The sequence below is a fragment of the Taeniopygia guttata genome, chromosome 5, assembly GCF_048771995.1.
Source record: "Taeniopygia guttata chromosome 5, bTaeGut7.mat, whole genome shotgun sequence".
In the NCBI taxonomy this organism is placed as follows: Eukaryota; Metazoa; Chordata; class Aves; order Passeriformes; family Estrildidae; genus Taeniopygia; species Taeniopygia guttata.
Genome location: NC_133030.1, coordinates 6,851,760 through 6,877,710, shown reverse-complemented (window position 1 = coordinate 6,877,710; position 25,951 = coordinate 6,851,760).

Genomic DNA, 25,951 nt, shown 5'->3' with positions numbered 1-25,951 from the left:
TGAGCGGGAAGCTAAGTGCAAAAAATACGAACATCGAAAGATAAGTCCCAGACAGGATCTGACCCTCCGTCATACTTGTGCTGCCCTGACAGTCCCAGGGGAGCCCTACAAACTGACATCAGGAACCTGGACTGGTGAGTTTTCTTTCCCAGGGAAAAAAGCTGATGTTTCTGCTCAGGGTCCTGTGGCCCTGAGCGGGAAGCTGATTGCAAAAAATCCGAGCTTCGAAGGGTAAGTCCCAGTCCGGAAGCTGCCCCCACCTCATACTTGTGCTGCCCTGACAGTCCAAGAGGAGCCCTACATACTGACATCAGGAACCTGGACTGGTGAGTTTTCTTTCCCAGGGAAAAGAGCCGATGTTTATGCTCAGGGCCCTGTGGCCCTGAATGGGAAGCTGATTGCAAAAAATCCGAACATCGAACGATAAGTCCCAGACCAGAGCTGCCCCCATTTCATAGTTGTGCTGCCCTGACAGTCCCAGAGGAGCCCTACAAAGTGACATCAGGAACCTGGACTGGTGAGTTTTCTTTCCCAGGGCAAACAGCCGATGTTTTTGCCCAGGGTCCTGTGACCCCTGAGCGGGAAGCTGACTGCAAAATATCCGAACTTTGAAGGATAAGTCCGAGACCGGAGCTGCCCCCACCTCATACTTGTGCTGCCCTGGCAGTCCCAGAGGAGCCCTACATACTGACATCAGGAACCAGGACTGGTGAGTTTCCTTTCCCAAGGAAAACAGCTGATGATTTTCCTCGGGGCCCTGTGGCTCTGAGCCGGCAGCTGATTGCAAAAAATCCGAACATCGAAGGATAAGTCCCAGGCAGGATCTTCCCCTCCGTCATACTTGTGCTGCCCTGACAGTCCCAGGGGAGCCCTACAAACTGACATCAGGAACCTGGACTGGTGAGTTTTCTTTCCCAGGGCAAAGAGCCGATGTTTCTTCTCAGGGCTCTCTGGCCCTGAGTGGGAAGCTGACGGCAAAAAATCCGAACATTAAAGGATGGGCCACATTCAGAAGCTGCACCCACCTCATATTTGTGCTGCCCTGACAGTCCCAGAGGAGCCCTACATACTGACATCAGGAACCTGGACTGGTGAGTTTTCTTTCGCAGGGAAAACAGTCGATGTTTTTGCTCAGGTTCCTGTGACCCTGTGCGGGAAGCTGACTGCAAAAATCCATACATTGAAGGATAAGTCCAAGACCGGAGCTGCCACCAACACATACTTGTGCTGCCTTGACAGTCCCAGAGGAGCCCTACATACTGACATCAGGAACCTGGACTGGTGAGTTTTCTTTCCCAGGGAAAACAGCCGATGTTTTTGCTCAGGTCTCTGTGGCCCCGAGCGGGAAGCTGATTGCAAAAAATCTGAACATCGAAGGATAAGTCCCAGACAGGATCTGCCCCGCCGTCATACTTGTGCTACCCTGACAGTCCCAGAGGAGCCCTACAAACTGACATCAGGAACCTGGACTGGTGAGTTTTTTTTCCCAGGGCAAAAAACCGATGGTTTTGCTCAGGTCGCTGTGGCCCTGAGCAGGCAGCTAATTGCAAAAAATCCGAACATCGAAGGAGAAGTCCCAAATAGGATCTCCCCCCACCTAATACTTGTGCTGTTCTAACAGTCCCAGGGGAGCCCTACAAACTGACCTCAGGAACCTGGACTGGTGAGTTTTCTTTCCCAGGGAAAACAGCTGATGTTTTTGCTCAGGGCCCTGTGGCTCTGAGCCGGCGGCTGACTTCAAAATATCCGAACATCGAAGGATGGGTCCCATACCGGAGCTTCCCCCACCTCATACTTCTGCTGCCCTGACAGTCCCAGGGGAGCCCTACAAACTGACATCAGGAACCTGGACTGGTGAGTTTTCTTTCCCAGGGAAAGCAGACGATGTTTCTGCTCAGGGCCCTGTGGCCCTGAGTGGGAAGCTGAATGCAAAAAATCCGAACATCGAACGATAAGTCCCACACTGGAGCTGCCCCCAGTTCATACTTGTGCTGCCCTGACAGTCCCAGAGGAGCCCTACAAACTGACATCAGGAACCTGGACTGGTGAGTTTTCTTTCCAAGTGGAAACAGCCAATGTTTCTGCTCAGGGTCCTGTGGGAATGAGCAGGCAGCTGATTGCAAAAAATCCGAACATTGAATTATGGGCCCCATAGAGAAGCTGCCTCCACCTCATACTTGTGCTGCCCTGACAGTCCCAGAGGAGCCCTACAAACTGACATCAGGAACCTGGACTGGTGAGTTTTCTTTCCCAGGGAAAACAGCCGATGTTTCTGCTCAGGGTCCTGTTGCACTGAGCAGGCAGCTGATTGCAAAAAATCCGAACATCGAAGGATAAGTCCCAGACAGGATCTGCCCCCACCTAATACTTGTGCTGTCCTAGCAGTCCCAGGGGAGCCTTACAAACTGACATGAGGAACCTGGACTGGTGAGTTTTCTTTCCCAGGGAAAACAGCTGATGTTTTTGCTCAGGGCCCTGTGGCTCTGAGCCGGCAGCTGACTTCAAAATATCCGAATATCGAAGGATGTTTCCCATACCAGAGCTGCCCCCACCTCATACTTGTGCTGCCGTGGCAGTCCCAGAGGAGCCCTACATACTGACATCAGGAACCTGGACTGGTGAGTTTTCTTTCCCAGGGAAAACAGCCGATGTTTTTGCTCAGGTCAATGTGGCCCTGAGAGGGAAGCTGACTGCAAAAAATCCGAATATTGAAGGATAAGTCCCAGACCAGAGCTGCCCCCACCTCATACTTGTGCTGTCCTGACAGTCCCAGAGCAGCCCTACAAACTGACATCAGGAACCTTTACTGGTGAGTTTTCTTTCCCAGGGAAAAAGCCGATGTTTTTGCTCTGGTCAATGTGGCCCTGAGAGGGAAGCTGACTGAAAAATATCCGAACATTGAAGGATAAGTCCCAGACCGGAGCTGCCCCCACCTCATATTTGTGCTGCCCTGACAGTCCCAGAGGAGCCCTACATACTGACATCAAGAACCTGGACTGGTGAGTTTTCTTTCCCAGGGAAAACAGCCGATGTTTTTGCTCAGGTAGCTGTTGCCCTGAGCGGGAAGCTGATTGCAAAAAATCTGAACATCGAAGAATAAGTCCCTGACAGGATCTGCCCTGCCGTCATACTTGTACTGCCCTGACTGTCCCAGGGGAGCCCTACAAACTGACACCAGGAACCTGGACTGCTGAGTTTTCTTTCCCAGGGAAAACCGCCGATGTTTCTTCTCAGGGCCCTGTGGCCCTGCCTTGGAAGCTGAATGAAAAATATCCGAAAATCGAAGGATGGGCCCCATAGAGAAGCTGCCTCTACCTCATACTTGTGCTGCCCTGACAGTCCCAGAGGAGCCCTACAAACTGACATCAGGAACCTGGACTGGTGAGTTTTCTTTCCCAGGGCAAACAACCAATGTTTTTGCGCAGGTCGCTGTGGCCCTGAGCAGGCAGCTGATTGCAAAAAATCCCAAAATCGAAGGATGGGCCTTATAGAGAAGCTGCCTCCACTTCATACTTGTGCTGCCCTGACAGTCCCAGAGGAGGCCTACAAACTGACATCAGGAACCTGGACTGGTGAGTTTTCTTTCCCAGGGAAAACAGCCGATGTTTTTGCTCAGCGTCCGGTGACCCTGAACAGGAAGCTGACTGCAAAAAATCTGAACATCGAAGGATAAGTCCCAGAAAGGATCTTCCCCCACCTCATACATGTGCTGCCCTGACACTCTCAGAGGAGCCCTACAAACTTACATCAGGGACCTGGACTGGTGAGTTTTCTTTCCCAGGGAAAACAACTGCTGGTTTTGCAGAGGGTCCTGTGGCCCTGAGCGAGAAGCTGACGGCAAAAAATCCGAACATCGAAGGATGGGCCCCATACAGAAGCTGCCTCCACCTCATACTTGTGCTGCCCTGACAGTCCCAGAGGAGCCGTACATACTGAAATCAGGAACCTGGAATGGTGAGTTTTCTTTCCTAGGGAAAACAGCCGATGTTTTTCTCTGGGTGCTTTGACCCTGAGCGGGAAGCTGACTGCAAAAAATCCGAACATCAAAGGATAAGTCCCAGACCGGAGCTGCCCCCACCTCATACTTGTGCTGCCCTGACAGTCCCAGAGGAGCTCTACAAACTGACATCAGGAACCTGGTCTGGTGAGTTTTCTTTCCCCGGGATAACAGCCAAAGTTTATTCTCAGGGCCCTCTGGCCCTGAGTGGGAAGCTGATTTGAAAAAATCCGAACATCGAAGGATGGGCCACATACAGAAGCTGACCCACCTCATACTTGTGCTGCCCTGACAGTCCCAGAGGAGCCCTACATACTGACATCAGGAACCTGGACTGGTGAGTTTTCTTTCCCAGGGAAAACAGCTGATGATTTTTCTCAGGTCGCTGTGGCCCTGAGCGGAAAGCTGATGGGAAAAAATCTGAACATCGACGGATGTGTCCCAGACCGGAGCTGCCCACACCTCATATTTGTGCTTCCCTAAAAGTCCCAGAGGAGCCCTACAAACTGACATCAGGAACCTGGACTGGTGAGTTTTCTTTCCCAGGGAAAACAGCCGATGTTTTTGCTCAGGGTCCTGTGACCCTGAGCGGGAAGCTGACTGCAAAAAATCCGAACATCGAAGGATAATTCCCAGACCAGAGCTAACCCCACCTCATACTTGTGCTGCCCTGACAGTCCCAGAGGAGCCCTACATACTGACATCAGGAACCTGGACTGGTGAGTTTTCTTTCCCAGGGAAAACAGCCGATGTTTTTGCTCAGGGTCCTGTGACCCTAAACGGGAAGCTGACTGCAAAAAATCCGAATATCGAAGGATAAGTCCCAGACCGGAGCTGCCCCCACCTCATACTTGTGCTGCCTTGACAGTCCCAGAGGAGCCCTACATACTGACATCAGGAACCTGGACTGGTGAGTTTTCTTTCCCAGGGAAAACAGCCGATGTTTTTGCTCAGGTCTCTGTGGCCCCGAGCGGGAAGCTGATTGCAAAAAATCTGAACATCGAAGGATAAGTCCCAGACAGGATCTGCCCCGCCGTCATACTTGTGCTACCCTGACAGTCCCAGAGGAGCCCTACAAACTGACATCAGGAACCTGGACTGGTGAGTTTTCTTTCCCAGGGCAAACAACCGATGGTTTTGCTCAGGTCGCTGTGGCCCTGAGCAGGCAGCTAATTGCAAAAAATCCGAACATCGAAGGAGAAGTCCCAAATAGGATCTCCCCCCACCTAATACTTGTGCTGTTCTAACAGTCCCAGGGGAGCCCTACAAACTGACCTCAGGAACCTGGACTGGTGAGTTTTCTTTCCCAGGGAAAACAGCTGATGTTTTTGCTCAGGGCCCTGTGGCTCTGAGCCGGCGGCTGACTTCAAAATATCCGAACATCGAAGGATGGGTCCCATACCGGAGCTTCCCCCACCTCATACTTCTGCTGCCCTGACAGTCCCAGGGGAGCCCTACAAACTGACATCAGGAACCTGGACTGGTGAGTTTTCTTTCCCAGGGAAAGCAGACGATGTTTGTGCTCAGGGCCCTGTGGCCCTGAGTGGGAAGCTGAATGTAAAAAATCCGAACATCGAACGATAAGTCCCACACCGGAGCTGCCCCCAGTTCATACTTGTGCTGCCCTGACAGTCCCAGAGGAGCCCTACAAACTGACATCAGGAACCTGGACTGGTGAGTTTTCTTTCCAAGTGAAAACAGCCAATGTTTCTGCTCAGGGTCCTGTGGGAATGAGCAGGCAGCTGATTGCAAAAAATCCGAACATCGAATTATGGGCCCCATAGAGAAGCTGCCTCCACCTCATACTTGTGCTGCCCTGACAGTCCCAGAGGAGCCCTACAAACTGACATCAGGAACCTGGACTGGTGAGTTTTCTTTCCCAGGGAAAACAGCCGATGTTTCTGCTCAGGGTCCTGTTGCACTGAGCAGGCAGCTGATTGCAAAAAATCCGAACATCGAAGGATAAGTCCCAGAGCAGAGCTGCCCCCACCTCATACTTGTGCTGTCCTGACAGTCCCAGAGCAGCCCTACAAACTGACATCAGGAACCTTTACTGGTGAGTTTTCTTTCCCAGGGAAAAGAGCCGATGTTTTTGCTCAGGTCAATGTGGCCCTGAGAGGGAAGCTGACTGAAAAATATCCGAACATTGAAGGATAAGTCCCAGACCGGAGCTGCCCCCACCTCATATTTGTGCTGCCCTGACAGTCCCAGAGGAGCCCTACATACTGACATCAGGAACCTGGACTGGTGAGTTTTCTTTCCCAGGGAAAACAGCCGATGTTTTTGCTCAGGTAGCTGTTACCCTGAGCGGGAAGCTGATTGCAAAAAATCTGAACATCGAAGAATAAGTCCCTGACAGGATCTGCCCTGCCGTCATACTTGTACTGCCCTGACTGTCCCAGGGGAGCCCTACAAACTGACACCAGGAACCTGGACTGCTGAGTTTTCTTTCCCAGGGAAAACCACCGATGTTTCTTCTCAGGGCCCTGTGGCCCCGCCTTGGAAGCTGAATGAAAAATATCCGAACATCGAAGGATGGGCCCCATAGATAGCTGCCTCCACCTCATACTTGTGCTGTCCTGACAGTCCCAGAAGAGCCCTACAAACTGACATCAGGAACCTGGACTGGTGAGTTTTCTTTCCCAGGGAAAACAGCTGATGTTTTTGCTCAGGGCCCTGTGGCTCTGAGCCGGCAGCTGACTTCAAAATATCCGAACATCGAAGGATTTGTCCCGTACCGGAGCTCCCCCACCTCATACTTGTGCTGCCGTTGCAGTCCCAGAGGAGCCCTACATACTGACATCAGGAACCTTTACTGGTGAGTTTTCTTTCCCAGGGAAAACAGCCGATGTTTTTGCTCAGGTAGCTGTGGCCCTGACCGGGAAGCTGATTGCAAAAAATCCGAACATCGAAGGATAATTCCCAGACAGGATCTGCCCCGCCGTCATACTTGTGCTGCCCTGAGAGTCCCAGGGGAGCCCTACAAACTGACACCAGGAACCTGGACTGGTGAGTTTTCTTTCCCAGGGAAAACCGCCGATGTTTCTTCTCAGGACCCTGTGGCCCTGCCTTGAAAGCTGACCGAAAAAAATCCGAACATCGAAGGATGGGCCACATGCAGAAGTTGCCTCCACCACATAGTTGTGCTGCCCAGACAGTCCCAGAGGAGCCCTACAAACTGACATCAGGATCCTGGACTGGTGAGTTTTCTTTCCCAGCTTAAACAGCCGATATTTCTGCTCAGGGTCCTGTGGCAATGAGCAGGCAGCTGATTGCAAAAAATCCCAACATCGAAGGATGGGCACCATAGAGAAGCTGCCTCCACCTCATACATGTGCTGCCCTGATAGTCCCAGAGGAGCCCTACAAACTGACATCAGGAACCTGGACTGGTGAGTTTTCTTTCCCAGGGAAAACAACCGATGTTTTTGCTCAGGTCGCTGTGGCCCAGAGCAGGCAGCTGATTGCAAAAAATCCGAACATCGAACGATAAGTCCTAGACCGGAGCTTCCCCCAGCTCATACTTGTGCTGCCCTGACAGTCCCAGAGGAGCCCTACAAACTGACATGAGGAACCTGGACTGGTGAGTTTTCTTTCCCAGGGAAAACAGCTGATGTTTTTGCTCAGGTCAATGTGGCCCTGAGTGGGAAGCTGATTGCAAAATATCCGAACATCGAAGGATTAGTCCCAGGCAGGATCTTCCCCTCCGTCATACTTGTGCTGCCCTGACAGTCCCAGAGGACCCTTAAAAACTGACATCAGGATCCTGGATTGGTGAGTTTTCTTTCCCAGGGAAAACAGCCGATGTTTCTGCTCAGGGTCCTGTGGCACTGAGTAGGCAGCTGATTGCAAATAATCAGAACATCAAAGGATGGGCTCCATAGAGTAGCTGCCTCCACCTCATACTTGTGCTGTCCTGACAGTCCCAGAGGAGATCTACAAACTGACATCAGGAACCTGGACTGGTGAGTTTTCTTTCCCAGGGAAAACAGCCGATGTTTTTGCTCAGGTAGCTGTGGCCCTGACCGGGAAGCTGATTGCAAAAAATCCGAACATCGAAGGAGAATTCCCAGACAGGATCTGCCCCCGCGTAATACTTGTGCTGTCCTAACAGTCCCAGGGGAGCCCTACATACTGACATCAGGAACCTGGAGTGGTGAGTTTTCTTTCCCAGGGAAAACCGCCGATGTTTCTTCTCAGGGCCCTGTGGCCCTGCCTTGAAAGCTGACCGAAAAAAATCCGAACATTGAAGGATGGGCCACATACAGAAGTTGCCTCCACCACATAGTTCTGCTGCCTAGACAGTCCCACAGGAGCCCTACAAACTGACATCAGGAACCTGGACTGGTGAGTTTTCTTTCCCAGGGAAAACAACCGATGTTTGTGATCAGGGACCTGTGGCTCTGAACCAGCAGCTGGCTGGAAAAAATCCTAATATCGAAGGATGTGTCCCAGTCCGGAGCTGCCCCACCTCATATTAGTGCTGTCCTGACAGTCCCAGAGGAGCCTTAAAAACTGACATCAGGAACCTGGACTGGTGAGTTTTCTTTCCCAGGGAAAACAGCCGATGTTTCTGCTCAGAGTCCTGTGGCAATGAGCAGGCAGCTGATTGCAAAATATACGAACATCGAAGGAGAAGTGCCAGACAGGATCTGCCCCCACCTAATACTTGTGCTGTCCTAACAGTCCCAGGGGACCCCTACAAACTGACATCAGGAACCTGGACTAGTGAGTTTTCTTTCCCAGGGAAAACAGCCGATATCTTTGCTCAGGTCAATATGGCCCTGAGCGGGAAGCTAAGTGCAAAAAATACGAACATCGAAAGATAAGTCCCAGACAGGATCTGACCCTCCGTCATACTTGTGCTGCCCTGACAGTCCCAGGGGAGCCCTACAAACTGACATCAGGAACCTGGACTGGTGAGTTTTCTTTCCCAGGGAAAAAAGCTGATGTTTCTGCTCAGGGTCCTGTGGCCCTGAGCGGGAAGCTGATTGCAAAAAATCCGAGCTTCGAAGGGTAAGTCCCAGTCCGGAAGCTGCCCCCACCTCATACTTGTGCTGCCCTGACAGTCCAAGAGGAGCCCTACATACTGACATCAGGAACCTGGACTGGTGAGTTTTCTTTCCCAGGGAAAAGAGCCGATGTTTATGCTCAGGGCCCTGTGGCCCTGAATGGGAAGCTGATTGCAAAAAATCCGAACATCGAACGATAAGTCCCAGACCAGAGCTGCCCCCATTTCATAGTTGTGCTGCCCTGACAGTCCCAGAGGAGCCCTACAAACTGACATCAGGAACCTGGACTGGTGAGTTTTCTTTCCCAGGGAAAACAGCCGATGTTTCTGCTCAGGGTCCTGTGGCCCTGAGTGGGAAGCTGATTGCAAATAATCTGAACATCGAAGGATAAGTCACAGACAGGATCTCCCCCTCCGTCATACTTGTGCTGCCCTGACAGTCCCAGGGGAGCCCTACAAACTGACATCAGGAACCTGGACTGGTGAGTTTTCTTTCCCAGGGCAAACAGCCGATGTTTTTGCCCAGGGTCCTGTGACCCTGAGCGGGAAGCTGACTGCAAAATATCCGAACTTTGAAGGATAAGTCCGAGACCGGAGCTGCCCCCACCTCATACTTGTGCTGCCCTGGCAGTCCCAGAGGAGCCCTACATACTGACATCAGGAACCAGGACTGGTGAGTTTCCTTTCCCAAGGAAAACAGCTGATGATTTTCCTCGGGGCCCTGTGGCTCTGAGCCGGCAGCTGATTGCAAAAAATCCGAACATCGAAGGATAAGTCCCAGGCAGGATCTTCCCCTCCGTCATACTTGTGCTGCCCTGACAGTCCCAGGGGAGCCCTACAAACTGACATCAGGAACCTGGACTGGTGAGTTTTCTTTCCCAGGGCAAAGAGCCGATGTTTCTTCTCAGGGCTCTCTGGCCCTGAGTGGGAAGCTGACGGCAAAAAATCCGAACATTAAAGGATGGGCCACATTCAGAAGCTGCACCCACCTCATATTTGTGCTGCCCTGACAGTCCCAGAGGAGCCCTACATACTGACATCAGGAACCTGGACTGGTGAGTTTTCTTTCGCAGGGAAAACAGTCGATGTTTTTGCTCAGGTTCCTGTGACCCTGTGCGGGAAGCTGACTGCAAAAATCCATACATTGAAGGATAAGTCCAAGACCGGAGCTGCCACCAACACATACTTGTGCTGCCCTGACAGTTCCAGAGGAGCCCTACAAACTGACATCAGGATCCTGGACTGGTGAGTTTTCTTTCCCAGGGAAAACAGCCGATGTTTCTGCTCAGGGTCACATCGCACTGAGCAGGCAGCTGATTGCAAAAAATCTGAACATCGAAGTATGGGCCCCCTAGAGAAGCTGCCTCCACCTCATAATTGTGCTGCCCTGACAGTCCCAGAGGATCCCTAGAAACTGACATCAGGAACCTGGACTGGTGAGTTTTCTTTCCCACGGAAAATATCCGATGTTTGTTCTCAGGGCCCTGTGGCTCTGAACCAGCAGCTGACTGCAAAAAATCCTAAGATCGAAGGATGTGTCCCAGACCGGAGCTGCCCCCACCTCATACTTGTGATGCCCTGACAGTCCCAGAGGAGCCCTAAAAACTGACATCAGGATCCTGGACTGGTGACTTTTCTTTCCCAGGGAAAACAGCCGATGTTTTTGCTCAGGGTCCTGTGACGCTGAGCGGGAAGCTGATTGCAAAAAATCGGAACATCGAAGGATAAGTCCCAGAAAGGATCTGCCCCCACCTCATACATTATGCTACCCTGACAGTACCAGAGGAGCCCTACAAACTGACATCAGGATCCTGGACTGGTGAGTTTTCTTTTCCAGGGAAAACAGCCGATGTTTCTGCTCAGGGTCCTGTGGCACTGAGCAGGCAGCTGATTGCAAAAAATCCGAAGATCGAAGGATGTTTCCCAGACCAGAGATGCCCCCACCTCATACTTTTGCTGCCCTGACTGTCCCAGATGAGCCCTAGAAAATGACATCAGGATCCTGGACTGGTGAGTTTTCTTTCCCAGGGAAAACAGCCGATATTTGTGCTCAGTGCCCTGTGACACTGAAGCAGAAGCTGGCGGCAAAAAATCCTAATATCGAAGGATGTGTCCCAGACCGGAGCTGCCCCCACCTCATACTTGTGCTGCCCTGACAGTCCCAGGGGAGCCCTACAAACTGACATCAGGAACCTGGACTGGTGAGTATTCTTTCCCAGGGAAAACAGCCGATGTTTCTGCTCAGGGTCCTGTGGAACTGAGCAGGCAGCTGATTGCAAAAAATCCGATCATCGAAGGATGTGTCCCAGACCGGAGCTGCCCCCACCTCATACTTGTGCTGCCTTGGCAGTACCAGAGGAGCCCTACAAACTGACATCAGGTACCTTGAATGGTGAGTTTTGTTTCCCAGGGAAAACAGCCAATGTTTGTGCTCAGGGCGCTGTGGCATCAGGAAGCTGGACTGGTGAGTTTTCTTTTCCAGGGAAAAGAGCCGGAGTTTTTGCTCAGGGCCCTGTGGGGGAGTGTGTGGGTCGTTAATGAGGGGGTTCACGCTGCCTGCCGTTTTGCAGAGGGACCCAAAGCTGCCCCAAAATTCACAGGGAGGTGTTTGTTTATAATACTAAAACCTGGCAAGTGTTTCCTTTTCAGATGTGTGAGTAAAGAATAGGAATCTATTGCCAATCTCATTTGGAAAGAAGTCCTCTCTCTATCTGCTCCTTTGTACCCAGGAATGTAGGAAACTCTGACTGGGGATGGGCAGTAGTTTTGAAGATCATGCCCTAGCCTTTTTCCCCAGGAATGAACCAAGCAAGTGCCCTGAAACCACCAGAGCAGGTGCAGGGGCTGAAGGGAACAGAAATGGCTCTCCGGCACCTTTTGCCAGTGTTCTCTGCCGTTCCCCAAAAGGCGTTGCAGTCCCGGAAGAGGTGTTTGTCATGCAGCCTGCCAAAATGAAGACCTGTAAAATCCTAGCTCTGCCTTTTGTTTAAATTGTTTTTACTTCCTATTTATGTCATCACAGAAAGCAAGGAAAGAAGAAATGGGACTGGTTCCCACTATTGCTCCATGCAGGCATTTTTAAAGGCTGCTGTACTTCTGTCCTCTTTTTCCACTCCAAGCTTGACTTTTCCCCTCCTTTTCCGAGGTCTGCTGCTTTGGGTGTCCCAGGGAGGGCTGGGTTCCTCGGAAGGGGTCTTAGGAGCCGAGGCGGAGCTTTGGCCGGGCCGGCGGGCGGGGCAGGCGGCGCGGGCGCTGCGCCGGTGCCGGCCGCTCCGTCCGCTCCGGGCGTGGGGCTCGGGCGCCGCCGGGCCGGGGAGAGCGGGCGGGGGTCTCCCGGCGCGGCACTGCTTCTGCCTGCCCGAGGAGCCGCTTTCCTGCCGGGAGCCGTGCCCCGCCGGGTGCCGGGAGCGTGGGTTTTCATTTTCCAGAGTTCCTTGCTGTGTTGGTTTTGAGGAGCTTATTGGATAGTTTTCTTTTGTTCGTAGCTGGTGTATGAGAAGGGTCATGGTGTACTTGTTGGTTGTTACGGTTCTTGGTTCAGGTGCTGATGACAAGGGGTTTTGTTGAATTGAGTTTGTTGTTGGATTTTTTTTTTTTTTTGTGTGATATGTTGGATTTTTTACTTATCTTTATATTATAAAAATATAATTGTCGTTATGTTCTTAAAGGATATGTTTTTTTAAGGCTTACAATGGTTTTTATGGGTCGTAGCATGAGGTACAGGGATGGTTTTTAATCAGGCTGTGGTGGCTTTTATTAGTGTGAGTATGTAGTGTTTGTTTTTGTGGGTTTGGGGGAGTGTCCTGTAGTTAATAAGTAAGTTTTTGGTTTTTTTTTTTAATATTCATAATTGCTTTCTTGTTAATTCTCCTATAGATATTTTATTCATTTGGTTTGTTTAATTGTCGTGGATGTTTTTTTGTTTCCGGTAATTTGGGAGTTACTGTTTATGGTTACATTTATCTTTTGGCAATGTGTTTATTTCTAGGTGGTTGTATTTTTATGGTTTGAGGCATTATGGCTTTATTGAGTTAGGAATAATTTTTTTTGTACGTAAGTTTATTTATTAGGGTTTTTGTTTAAGTTTGATGTATTTGTTGGTTGTTTTTTACTAGTGGGTTTTTTTTAGGAACTTGTGTGTTTACATTGTGGATTTTTTAGGTAGTTTTTTATTTGGGTACTTATCTTTTTATTGTCTAGTGGCTTAGATTTTTTTAATATCATTTATTACTTTGGTTTTTAAAGTTAACTTAGCACAGTACTGGTTACTCTTTGAGTTAGTGTAGAAGTATGGTTTTCATTTTTAGTAGCTTTCAGGGTCTGTTGTATGGTTTGAAGTTTAGTAAGCTGGTTGGACTTTTTGTAGTGGGTTTTGTGATTTGTTTTCTATATGTGTTTTGGTTTCTGTGGGCTGTTTTTTAATTTTGTTTCATTTTTGTGATGTGTCTCACTAACAACTGCTAGTGAAAAGAGTGTAGTGTGGGATTTTTTTTGCTGGTCGTTGGTTCTATGGTGGTATATTTTTAGTTTGTGTTGTTTGTTTTTGGGTTTCTTTTGTTAGAGATTAAAGTTTTTATTTTGGGGTTAATTCGTAATTATTTTCAGGGTTTTAGGGCAATTGAGATTTTTGATATGGATGTCCTGTATTATAAGAGTTAATTTATTTGTTTTATGTGGAATTGATGGCAGGGTAGAGGACATTTTTGTATAGAATGTGTATTTTAATCCTAGTATTAAAATAATACCATGGTAAGAGGGGCTGTGTTTTATTGTTTGTGTTTGAGGTGGTTTGGCATTTTATTATAGGTTGTGGTATTTTTGATGGCTCATGGAGCCATTCTGACTTTTTTTTTGATGAAATTGGTGGGAATTTGATGTTTCTTTTGTTATTTTATTTTTAGGAACTGGATCTTTAAAGCATGCTTTTTGATTTTGCATTTTTTTGGTGGTATATTAGTGTTCTAGAAGAATTTGGATGATTTTTAAAAATATTTTTGTTATACTTTTCATCTAATGTTGTTGGATTATTAGAGATGATTTGGAGTTTGATTTTTTAAGTTTCATTTGGAGGAATTTATGCTAGATGGTAGGACTGTGTTTTTATTTTTGGGGTAGTTGGTTGTAGGTGTATTGTATGTTTTTCAAGGGAAGGTAAATTGAGGTTTGTATTTAGTTGTTAGAGGAATGGAGGAAAAATACATTGGTAATATTAACAGTAGTGTCTTATTTTGTGGTTTTTGATTTTAGTTTGTATTGGAGTTTTAATAAGTTTGGTACAGTAGTGTTTAATGGTGGAGTTATTTAAGGTATGATAGTTTATAGTTAATTCCTATTTATTTTAAATTTGTGTATAGGTTAGAGGAGGTTGTTGAAGGGTGAGTGGGTTTTGTAGATGAATTTTACCGTTTCAGTTTATAGAGCATTTTTTGGATGGGAGTTAAAGTATTTTGACTTGGTTGGTGTTGCTGGTGATGTATTGTTGAGGTGGTAAGGAGCATTTTTTGGGTTTTTTTAAAGATGGTTAATTATAGATAGTTCTAGACAGTTGTGGGTTGCCGAAAATTGTTTTATATTTATTGGCCTTTTATTAGTTATTTGAAATATGTTAGAGTTTTTGGGGTTTATTGAAACACTTGATTTTGAGGAAGGTCCTGTTTAAAATGTATGCTTTTTTGGGCCTAAAACAAAACAAAAAAAAAGTAAAAATCCTTTGATGTTCGGATTTTTTGCAATCAGATTCCTGCTCACAGCCACAGGACCCTAAGCTCAAACTCCGGCTCTTTCCCTGGACAGAAAACTCACCACTCCAGGTTCCTGATGTCAGTTTGTAGGGCACCCCTGGGACTGTCAGGGCACCACAAGTATAAATTGGGGGAAGCTCCTGCCTCGGACTTATCTGTTGATGTTCGGATTTCTTGCAATCACCTGCCCGCTCAGGGCCACCAGGCCATGAGAACAAACGTGTGCTGCCCTGACAGTCCCAGAGGAGCCCTACAAACTGACATCAGGAACCTGGACTGGTGAGTTTTCTTTCCCAGGGAAAACAGCCGATGTATGTGCTCAGGGCCCTCGGGCCTTGAGCGGGAAGCAGACTGCAAAAAATCCGAACATCGAAGGATGGGCCCCATACAGAAGCTGCCTCCAGCTCATACTTGTGCTGCCCTGACAGTCCAAGGGGAGCCCTAAAAACTGACATCAGGAACCTGGAATGGTGAGTTTTCTTTCCCAGGGAAAACAGCCGATGTTTTTGCCCAGGGTTCTGTGACCCTGAGCGGGAGCTGATTGCAAGAAATCCGAACATCGAAGGTAAAGTCCCAGATAGGATCTGCCCCCACCTCATACTTGTGCTGCCCTCACAGTCCCAGAGGAGCCCTACAAACAGACATCAGGAACCTGGACTGGTGAGTTTTCTTTCCCAGGTAAAGCAACCGATGTTCTTGCTCAGGGTCCTGTGAGCCTGTGCGGGAAACTGACTGCAAAAAATATGATCATCGAAGGATAAGTCCCAGAAAGGATCTTACCCCACCTCATACTTGTACTGCCCTAAGAGTCCTAGAGGAACCCTTAATACTGACATCAGGAACCTGGGCTGGTGAGTTTTCTTCCCCAGGGAAAACAGCCGATGTTTTTGCTCAGCGCCCTGTGGCCCTGAGTGCGAAGCTGACTGCAAAAAACCTGAAAATCGAAGGATGGGACACATACAGCAGTGCCCTCCACGTCATATTTGTGCTGCCCTGACAGTCCCAGAGGAGCCCTACATACTGACATCAGGAACCTGGACTGCTGAGTTTTCTTTCCCAGGGAAAACAGCCGATGTTTGTGCTCAGGGCCCTGTGGCTCTGAACAAGCAGCTGACTGCAAAAAATCCTAATATCGAAGGATGTCTCCCACACTAAAGCTGCCCCCACCTCATACTTGTGCTGCCCTGACAGTACCAGAAGAGGCCTACAAACTGACATCAGGAACCTGGACTGGTGAGTTTTCTTTCCCAGGGAAAACAGCCGATGTTTTTGCTCAGGGTCCTGTGACCCTGAGCGGGAAGCTGAATGCAAAAAATCCGAACATCGAAGGATACGTCACAGACCGGAGCTGCCCCACCTCATACTTGTGCTGCCTGACAGTACCAGAGGAGCTCTACAAACTTACATCAGGAACCTGGACTGGTGAGTTTTCTTTCCCAGGGAAAACACCTGATGTTTTTGCAGAGGGCCCTGTGACCCAGAGCGGGAAGCTGACTGCAAAAAATCCGAACATCGAAGGATGGGCCCCATACAGAAGCTGCCTCCGTCTAATATTTCTGCTGCCCTGACAGTACCAGAGGAGCCCTACATACTGACATCAGGAACCTGGACTGGTGAGTTTTCTTTCCCAGGGAAAACAGCCGATGTTTTTGCTCAGGTCGCTGTGGCACTGACCGGGAAGCTAACTGCAAAAAATCCGAACATCGAAGGAAAAGTCCCAGACAGGATTTGCCCCTCCGTCATACTTGTGCTGCCCTGACAGGCCCAGAGGAGCCCTAAAAACTGAGATCAGGAACGTGGACTAGTGAGGTTTCTTTCCCAGGGTAAACCGCCGATGTTTTTGCTCAGGGTCCTGTGGCCCTGAGCGATAAGCTGATTGCAAAAAATCCGAACATCGAAGGATAAGTCCCAGACAGGATCTGCCCCCACGTCATACTTGTGCTGCCCTGACAGTCCCAGAGGAGCCCTACAAACTGACATCAGGAACCTGGACTGGTGAGTTTTCTTTCCCAGGGAAAACACCTGATGTTTTTCCTCAGGGTCCTGTGACCCTGAGCGGGAAGCTGACTGCAAAAAATCCGAACATCGAAGGATAAGTCCCAGACAGGAGCTGCCCATCCATCATACTTGTGCTGCCCTGACAGTCCCAGGGGAGCCCTACAAACTGACATCAGGAACCTGGACTGGTGAGTATTCTTTCCCAGGGAAAACACCTGATGTTTTTGCAGAGGGCCCTGTGGCCCTGAGCGGGAAGCTGACTGCAAAAAATCCGAACATCGAAGGATGGGCCACATTCAGAAGCTGCCTCCACCTCATACTTGTGCTGCCTTGACAGTCCCAGGGGAGCCCTACAAACTGACATCAGGAACCTGGACTGGTGAGTTTTCTTTCCCAGGGAAAACAGCCGATGTTTTTGCTCGGGTCGCTGTGGCCCTGAGGAGGAAGCTGACTGCAAAAAATCCGAACATCGAAGGATAAATCCCAGACAGGAGCGGCCCATCCGTCATACTTGTGCTGCCCTGACAGTCCCAGAGGAGCCCTACATACTGACATCAGGAACCTGGACTGGTGAGTTTTCTTTCCCAGGGAAAAGAGCCGATGTTTGTGCTCAGGGCCCTGTGGCTCTGAACCAGCAGCTGACTGCAAAAAATCCGAACATCGAAGGATGTTTCCCAGTCCGGAGCTGCCCCCACCTCATACTTGTGTTTTCCTGACAGTCCCAGAGGAGCCCTACAAACTGACATCAGGAACCTGGACTGGTGAGTTTTCTTTCCCAGGGAAAACAGCTGATGTTTTTGCTCAGGGTCCTGTGACCCTGAGCGGGAAGCTGACTGCAAAAAATCCGAACATCGAAGGATAAGTCACAGACCGGAGCTGCCCCCACCTCATACTTGTGCTGCCTGAGAGTACCAGAGGAGCCCTACAAACTTACATCAGGAACCTGGACTGGTGAGTTTTCTTTCCCAGGGAAAACACCTGATGTTTTAGCAGAGGGCCCTGTGGCCGTGAGCGGGAAGCTGACTGCAAAAAATCCGAACATCGAAGGATGGGCCCCATACAGAAGCTGTCTCCACCTCAAACTTGCGCTGCCTTGACAGTCCCAGAGGAGCCCTACTTACTGACATCAGGAACCTGGACTGGTGAGTTTTCTTTCCCAGGGAAAACAGCCGATGTTTTTGCTCAGGGCCCGGTGGCCCTGAGCGGGAAGCTGACTGCAAAAAATCCGAACATCGAAGGATAAGTCCCAGACAGGAGCTGCCCATCCGTCATACTTGTGCTGCCCTGACAGTCCCAGGGGAGCCCTAAAAACTGACATCAGGAACCTGGATTGGTGAGTTTTCTTTCCCAGGGAAAACAGCCGATGTTTCTGCTCAGGGCCCTGTGGCCTTGAGTGCGAAGCTGACTGCAAAAAGTCCAAACATCGAAGGATGGGACACATACAGAAGTTGCCTCCAGCTCATATTTGTTCTGCCCTGACAGTTCTAGAGGAGCCCTACATACTGACATCAGGAACCTGGACTGGTGAGTTTTCTTTCCCAGGGAAAAGAGCCGATGTTTGTGCTCAGGGCCCTGTGGATCTGAACCTGCAGCTGACTGCAAAAAATCCAAACATCGAAGGATAAGTCCCAGACAGGATCTCCCCCTCCGTCATACTGGTGCTGCACTGACAGTCCCTGAGGAGCCCTACAAACTGACATCAGGAACCTGGACTGGTGAGTTTTCTTTCCCCGGGAAATCAGCGGATGTTTCTTCTCAGGGCCCTGTTGCCCTGAGCGGGAAGATGACTGCAAAAAATCCGAACATCGAAGGATAAGTCACAGACCGGAGCTGCCCCCACTTCATAGTTGTGATGCCCTCACAGTCCCAGAGGAGCCCTACATACTGACATCAGGAACCTGGACTGGTGAGTATTCCTTCCCAGGGAAAAGAGACGATGTTTTTGATCAGGGCCCTGTGGCTCTGAACCAGCAGCTGACTGCAAAAAATCCTAATATCGAAGGATGTGTCCCAGACCGGAGCTGCCCCCACCTCATACTTGTGCCGCCCTGACAGTACCAGAGGAGCCCTACATACTGACATCAGGAACCTGGACTGGTGAGTTTTCTTTCCCAGGGAAAACAGCCGATGTTTTTGCTCAGGTTGCTGTGACGCTGAGCGGGAAACTGACTGCAAAAAATATGAACATCGAAGGATAAGTCCCAGAAAGAACCTTCCCCCACCTCATACTTGTGCTGCCCTGACAGTCCCAGGGGAGCCCTTCATACTGACATCAGGAACCTGGAAGGGTAACTTTTCTTTCCCAGGGAAAACAGCCGATGTTTTTACTCAGGGTTCTGTGACACTGAGCGGGAGCTGATTGCAAGAAATCCGAACATCGAAGGTAAAGTCCCAGATAGGATCTGCCCCCACCTCATACTTGTGCTGCCCTCACAGTCCCAGTAGAGCCCTACAAACTGACATCAGGAACCTGGGCTGGTGAGTTTTCTTTCCCAGGGAAAACAGCTGATGTTTGTGCTCAGGGCCCTGTGGCTCTGAACCAGCACCTGACAGCAAAAATTCCGAACATCGAAGGATGTATCCCAGACGGGAGCTGCCCCAACCTAATACTTGTGCTGCCCTGACAGTCCCAGAGGAGCCCTACAAACTGACATCAGGAACCTGGACTGGTGAGTTTTCTTTCCCATGGAAAACAGCCGATGTTTCTGCTCAGGGTCCAGTGGAACTGAGTGGGAAGCTGACTGCAAAAAATCCTAATATCAAAGGATGTGTCCCAGACCGGAGCTGCCCCCACCACATACTTGTGCTGCCCTGACAGTCCCAGAGGAGCCCTACAAACTGATATCAGGAACCTGGACTGGTGAGTTTTCTTTTCCAGGGAAAACAGCCGATGTTTATGCTCAGGGTCCTGTGGCCCTGAGCAGGTAGCTGATTGCAAGAAATCCGAACATCGAAGGATAAATCCCAGACAGGATCTGCCCCCACCTAATACTTGTGCTGCCCTCACATACCCGGGAAGCCCTACAAACTGACATCAGAAACCTGGACTGGTGAGTTTTCTTTCCCAGGGTAAACAGCCGATGTTTTTCTCAGAGTCCTGTGGCCCTGAGCGGGAAGCTGATTGCAAAAAATCCGAACATCGAAGGATAAGTCCCAGACCGGAGCTGCCCCCACCTCATACTTGTGCTGCCCTGACAGTCCCAGAGGAGCCCTACATACTGACATCAGGAACCTGGACTGGTGAGTTTTCTTTCCCAGGGTAAACAGGCGATATTTGTGCTCAGGGCCCTGTGGCTCTGAACTGGCAGCTGACTTCAAAAAATCCTAATATTGAGGGATGTTTCCCAGACCGGAGCTGCCCCCACCTCATACTTGTTCTGCCCTGACAGTACCAGAGGAGCTCTACAGACTTACATCAGGAACCTGGACTGGTGAGTTTTCTTTCCCAGGGAAAACACCTGATGTTTTTGCAGAGGGCCCTGTGGCCATGAGTGGGAAGCTGACTGCAAAAAATCCGAACATCGAAGGATGGGCCCCATACAGAAGCTGCCTCCACCTCATACTTTTGCTGCCTTGACAGTCCCAGAGGAGCCCTACATACTGACATCAGGAACCTGGACTGGTGAGTTTTCTTTCCCAGCGAAAGCAGCCGATGTTTGTGCTCAGGGCCCTGTGGCTCTAAATCAGCAGCTGACTGTAAAAAATTCTAATATCGAAGGATGTGTCCCAGACCGCAGCTGCCCCCACCTCATGCTTGTGCTGCCCTGACAGTCCCAGAGGAGCCCTACTAACTGACATCAGGAACCTGGACTGGTGAGTTTTCTTTCCCAGGGAAAACAGCCCATGTTTTTGCTCAGGGTCCTGTGACCCAGAGCGGGAAGATGACTGCAAAAAATCCGAACATCGAAGGATAAGTCCCAGACCGGAGCTGCCCCCACCTCATACTTGTGCTGCCTGACAATACCAGAGGAGCCCTACAAACTGACATCAGGAACCTGGACTGGTGAGTTTTCTTTCCCAGGGAAAACAGCCGATGTTTTTGCAGAGGGCCCTGTGGCCCTGAGTGGGAAGCTGACTGCAAAAAATCCGAACATCGAAGGATGGGCCCCATACAGAAGCTGCCTCCACCTCATAATTATGCTGCCTTGACAGTCCCAGAGGAGCCCTACTTACTGACATCAGGAACCTGGACTGGTGAGTTTTCTTTCCCAGGGAAAACAGCCGATGTTTGTGCTCAGGTCGCTGTGGCCCTGAGCGGGAAGCTGACTGCAAAAAATCCGAACATCGAAGGATAAGTCCCAGACAGGAGCTGCCCATCCATCATACTTGTGCTGCCATGACAGTCCCAGGGGAGCCCTACATACTGACATCAGGAACCTGGACTGGTGAGTTTTCTTTCCCAGGGAAAACAGCCGATGTTTGTGCTCAGGGTCCTGGGACCCTGAACGCGTAGCTGACTGCAAAAAATCCGAACATCGAAGGCTGTTTCCCAGACCGGAGCTGACCCCACCTCATACCTGTGCTGCCTGACAGTACCAGAGGCGCCCTACAAACTTACATCAGGAACCTGGACTGGTGAGTTTTCTTTCCCAGGGAAAACAGCCGATGTTTTTGCTCAGGTCGCTGTGGCCCTGAGCGGGAAGCTGACTGCAAAAAATCCGAACATCGAAGGATGGGCCCCATAGAGAAGCTTCCTACACCACATAGTTTTGCTGCCCGGAAAGTCCCAGAGGAGCCCTACAAACTGACATCAGGATCCTGGACTGGTGAGTTTTCCTTCCCAGGGAAATCAGCCGATGTTTTTTCTCAGCGCCCTGTGGCCCTGAGCGGGAAGCTGATTGCAAAAGATACGAACATCGAAGGATAAGTCCCAGACAGGATCTGCCCCTCCGTCATACTTGTGCTGCCCTGACAGTCCCAGGGGAGCCCTACAATCTGACATCAGGAACCTGGACTGGTGAGTTTTCTTTCCCAGAGAAAACAGACAATGTTTCTTCTCAGGGCCCTGTGTCCCTTATTGGGAAGCTGACTGCAAAAATTCCGAATACCGAAGGATAAGTCCATGACCGGAGCTGCCCCCACCTAATTCTTGTGCTGCCCTGACAGTACCAGAGGAGCCCTACAAACTTCCATCAGGAACCTGGACCGGTGAGTTTTCTTTCCCAGGGAAAACAGCCGATGTTTCTGCTCAGGGTCCTGTGGCCATGAGCGGGAAGCTGACTGCAAAAAATCCGAACATCGAAGGATGTGTCCCAGACCGGGGCTGCCCCCCCCTCATACTTGTGCTGCCCTGACAGTCCCAGAGGAGCCCTACTTACTGACATCAGGAACCTGGACTGGTGAGTTTTCTTTCCCAGGGAAAACACCTGATGTTTTTGCAGAGGGCCCTGTGACCCAGAGCGGGAAGCTGACTGCAAAAAATCCGAACATCGAAGGATGGGCCCCATACAGAAGCTGCCTCCGTCTAATATTTCTGCTGCCCTGACAGTACCAGAGGAGCCCTACATACTGACATCAGGAACCTGGACTGGTGAGTTTTCTTTCTCAGGGAAAACAGCCGATGTTTTTGCTCAGGTCGCTGTGGCACTGACCGGGAAGCTAACTGCAAAAAATCCGAACATCGAAGGAAAAGTCCCAGACAGGATTTGCCCCTCCGTCATACTTGTGCTGCCCTGACAGGCCCAGATGAGCCCTAAAAACTGAGATCAGGAACGTGGACTAGTGAGGTTTCTTTCCCAGGGTAAACCGCCGATGTTTTTGCTCAGGGTCCTGTGGCCCTGAGCGATAAGCTGATTGCAAAAAAATCCGAACATCGAAGGATAAGTCCCAGACAGGATCTGCCCCCACGTCATACTTGTGCTGCCCTGACAGTCCCAGAGGAGCCCTACAAACTGACATCAGGAACCTGGACTGGTGAGTTTTCTTTCCCAGGGAAAACACCTGATGTTTTTCCTCAGGGTCCTGTGACCCTGAGCGGGAAGCTGACTGCAAAAAATCCGAACATCGAAGGATAAGTCCCAGACAGGAGCTGCCCATCCATCATACTTGTGCTGCCCTGACAGTCCCAGGGGAGCCCTACAAACTGACATCAGGAACCTGGACTGGTGAATATTCTTTCCCAGGGAAAACACCTGATGTTTTTGCAGAGGGCCCTGTGGCCCTGAGCGGGAAGCTGACTGCAAAAAATCCGAACATCGAAGGATGGGCCACATTCAGAAGCTGCCTCCACCTCATACTTGTGCTGCCTTGACAGTCCCAGGGGAGCCCTACAAACTGACATCAGGAACCTGGACTGGTGAGTTTTCTTTCCCAGGGAAAACAGCCGATGTTTTTGCTCGGGTCGCTGTGGCCCTGAGCAGGAAGCTGACTGCAAAAAATCCGAACATCGAAGGATAAATCCCAGACAGGAGCGGCCCATCCGTCATACTTGTGCTGCCCTGACAGTCCCAGAGGAGCCCTACATACTGACATCAGGAACCTGGACTGGTGAGTTTTCTTTCCCAGGGAAAAGAGCCGATGTTTGTGCTCAGGGCCCTGTGGCTCTGAACCAGCAGCTGACTGCAAAAAATCCGAACATCGAAGGATGTTTCCCAGTCCGGAGCTGCCCCCACCTCATACTTGTGTTTTCCTGACAGTCCCAGAGGAGCCCTACAAACTGACATCAGGGACCTGGACTGGTGAGTTTTCTTTCCCAGGGAAAACAGCCGATGTTTTTGCTCAGGGTCCTGTGACCCTGAGCGGGAAGCTGACTGCAAAAAATCCGAACATCGAAGGATAAGTCACAGACCGGAGCTGCCCCCACCTCATACTTGTGCTGCCTGAGAGTACCAGAGGAGCCCTACAAACTTACATCAGGAACCTGGACTGGTGAGTTTTCTTTCCCAGGGAAAACACCTGATGTTTTAGCAGAGGGCCCTGTGGCCGTGAGCGGGAAGCTGACTGCAAAAAATCCGAACATCGAAGGATGGGCCCCATACAGAAGCTGTCTCCACCTCAAACTTGCGCTGCCTTGACAGTCCCAGAGGAGCCCTACTTACTGACATCAGGAACCTGGACTGGTGAGTTTTCTTTCCCAGGGAAAACAGCCGATGTTTTTGCTCAGGGCCCGGTGGCCCTGAGCGGGAAGCTGACTGCAAAAAATCCGAACATCGAAGGATAAGTCCCAGACAGGAGCTGCCCATCCGTCATACTTGTGCTGCCCTGACAGTCCCAGGGGAGCCCTACAAACTGACATCAGGAACCTGGATTGGTGAGTTTTCTTTCCCAGGGAAAACAGCCGATGTTTCTGCTCAGGGCCCTGTGGCCTTGAGTGCGAAGCTGACTGCAAAAAGTCCAAACATCGAAGGATGGGACACATACAGAAGTTGCCTCCAGCTCATATTTGTTCTGCCCTGACAGTTCTAGAGGAGCCCTACATACTGACATCAGGAACCTGGACTGGTGAGTTTTCTTTCCCAGGGAAAAGAGCCGATGTTTGTGCTCAGGGCCCTGTGGATCTGAACCTGCAGCTGACTGCAAAAAATCCAAACATCGAAGGATAAGTCCCAGACAGGATCTCCCCCTCCGTCATACTGGTGCTGCACTGACAGTCCCTGAGGAGCCCTACAAACTGACATCAGGAACCTGGACTGGTGAGTTTTCTTTCCCCGGGAAATCAGCGGATGTTTCTTCTCAGGGCCCTGTGGAACTGAGTGGGAAGCTGACTGCAAAAAATCCTAATATCAAAGGCTGTGTCCCAGACAGGATCTGCCCCTCCGGCATATTTGTGCTGCCCTGACAGTCCCAAACGAGCCCTACAAACTGACATCAGGAACCTGGACTGGTGAGATTTCTTTCCCAGGGAAAACAGCCGAAGATTTTGCTCAGGTCGCTGTGGCCCTGAGCAGGGAGCTGATTGCAAGAAATCCGAACATCGAAGGATAAATCCCAGACAGGATCTGCCCCCACCTAATACTTGTGCTGCCCTCACATTCCCGGGGAGCCCTACAAACTGACATCAGGAACCTGGACTGGTGAGTTTTCTTTCCCAGGGTAAACAGCCAAAGTTTTTCTCAGGGTCCTGTGGCCCTGAGCGGGAAGCTGATTGCAAAAAATCCGAACATCGAAGGATAAGTCCCAGACCGGAGCTGCCCCCACCTCATACTTGTGCTGCCCTGACAGTCCCAGAGGAGCCCTACATACTGACATCAGGAACCTGGACTGGTGAGTTTTCTTTCCCAGGGTAAACAGGCGATGTTTGTGCTCAGGGCCCTGTGGCTCTGAACTGGCAGCTGACTTCAAAAAATCCTAATATTGAGGGATGTTTCCCAGACCGGAGCTGCCCCCACCTCATACTTGTGCTGCCCTGACAGTACCAGAGGAGCTCTACAGACTTACATCAGGAACCTGGACTGGTGAGTTTTCTTTCCCAGGGAAAACACCTGATATTTTTGCAGAGGGCCCTGTGGCCATGAGTGGGAAGCTGACTGCAAAAAATCCGAACATCGAAGGATGGGCCCCATACAGAAGCTGCCTCCACCTCATACTTGTGCTGCCTTGACAGTCCCAGAGGAGCCCAACATACTGACATCAGGAACCTGGACTGGTGAGTTTTCTTTCCCAGCGAAAGCAGCCGATGTTTGTGCTCAGGGCCCTGTGGCTCTAAATCAGCAGCTGAGTGCAAAAAATTCTAATATCGAAGGATGTGTCCCAGACCGCAGCGGCCCCCACCTCATGCTTGTGCTGCCCTAACAGTCACAGAGGAGCCCTATATACTGACATCAGGAACCGGGACTGGTGAGTTTTGTTTCCCAGGAAAAACAACCGATGTTTTTGCTCAGGGTCCAGTGACCCTGAGCTGGAAGCTGGCTGCAAAAAATCCGAACATCGAAGGATAAGTCCCAGACCGGAGCTGACCCCACCTCATACTTGTGCTACCCTGACAGTCCCAGAGGAGCCCTACTTACTGACATCAGGAGCCTGGACTGGTGAGTTTTCTTTCCCAGGGAAAACAGCCGATGTTTTTGCTCAGAGTCCTGTGACCCTGAGCGGGAAGCTGACTGCAAAAAATCCGAACGTCGAAGGATAAGTCCCAGACTGGATCTTCCCACCGTCATACTGGTGCTGCTCTGACAGTCCCAGAGGAGCCCTACAAACTGACATCAGGAACCTGGACTGGTGAGTTTTCTTTCCCAGGGAAATCAGTGGATGTTTCTTCTCAGGGCCC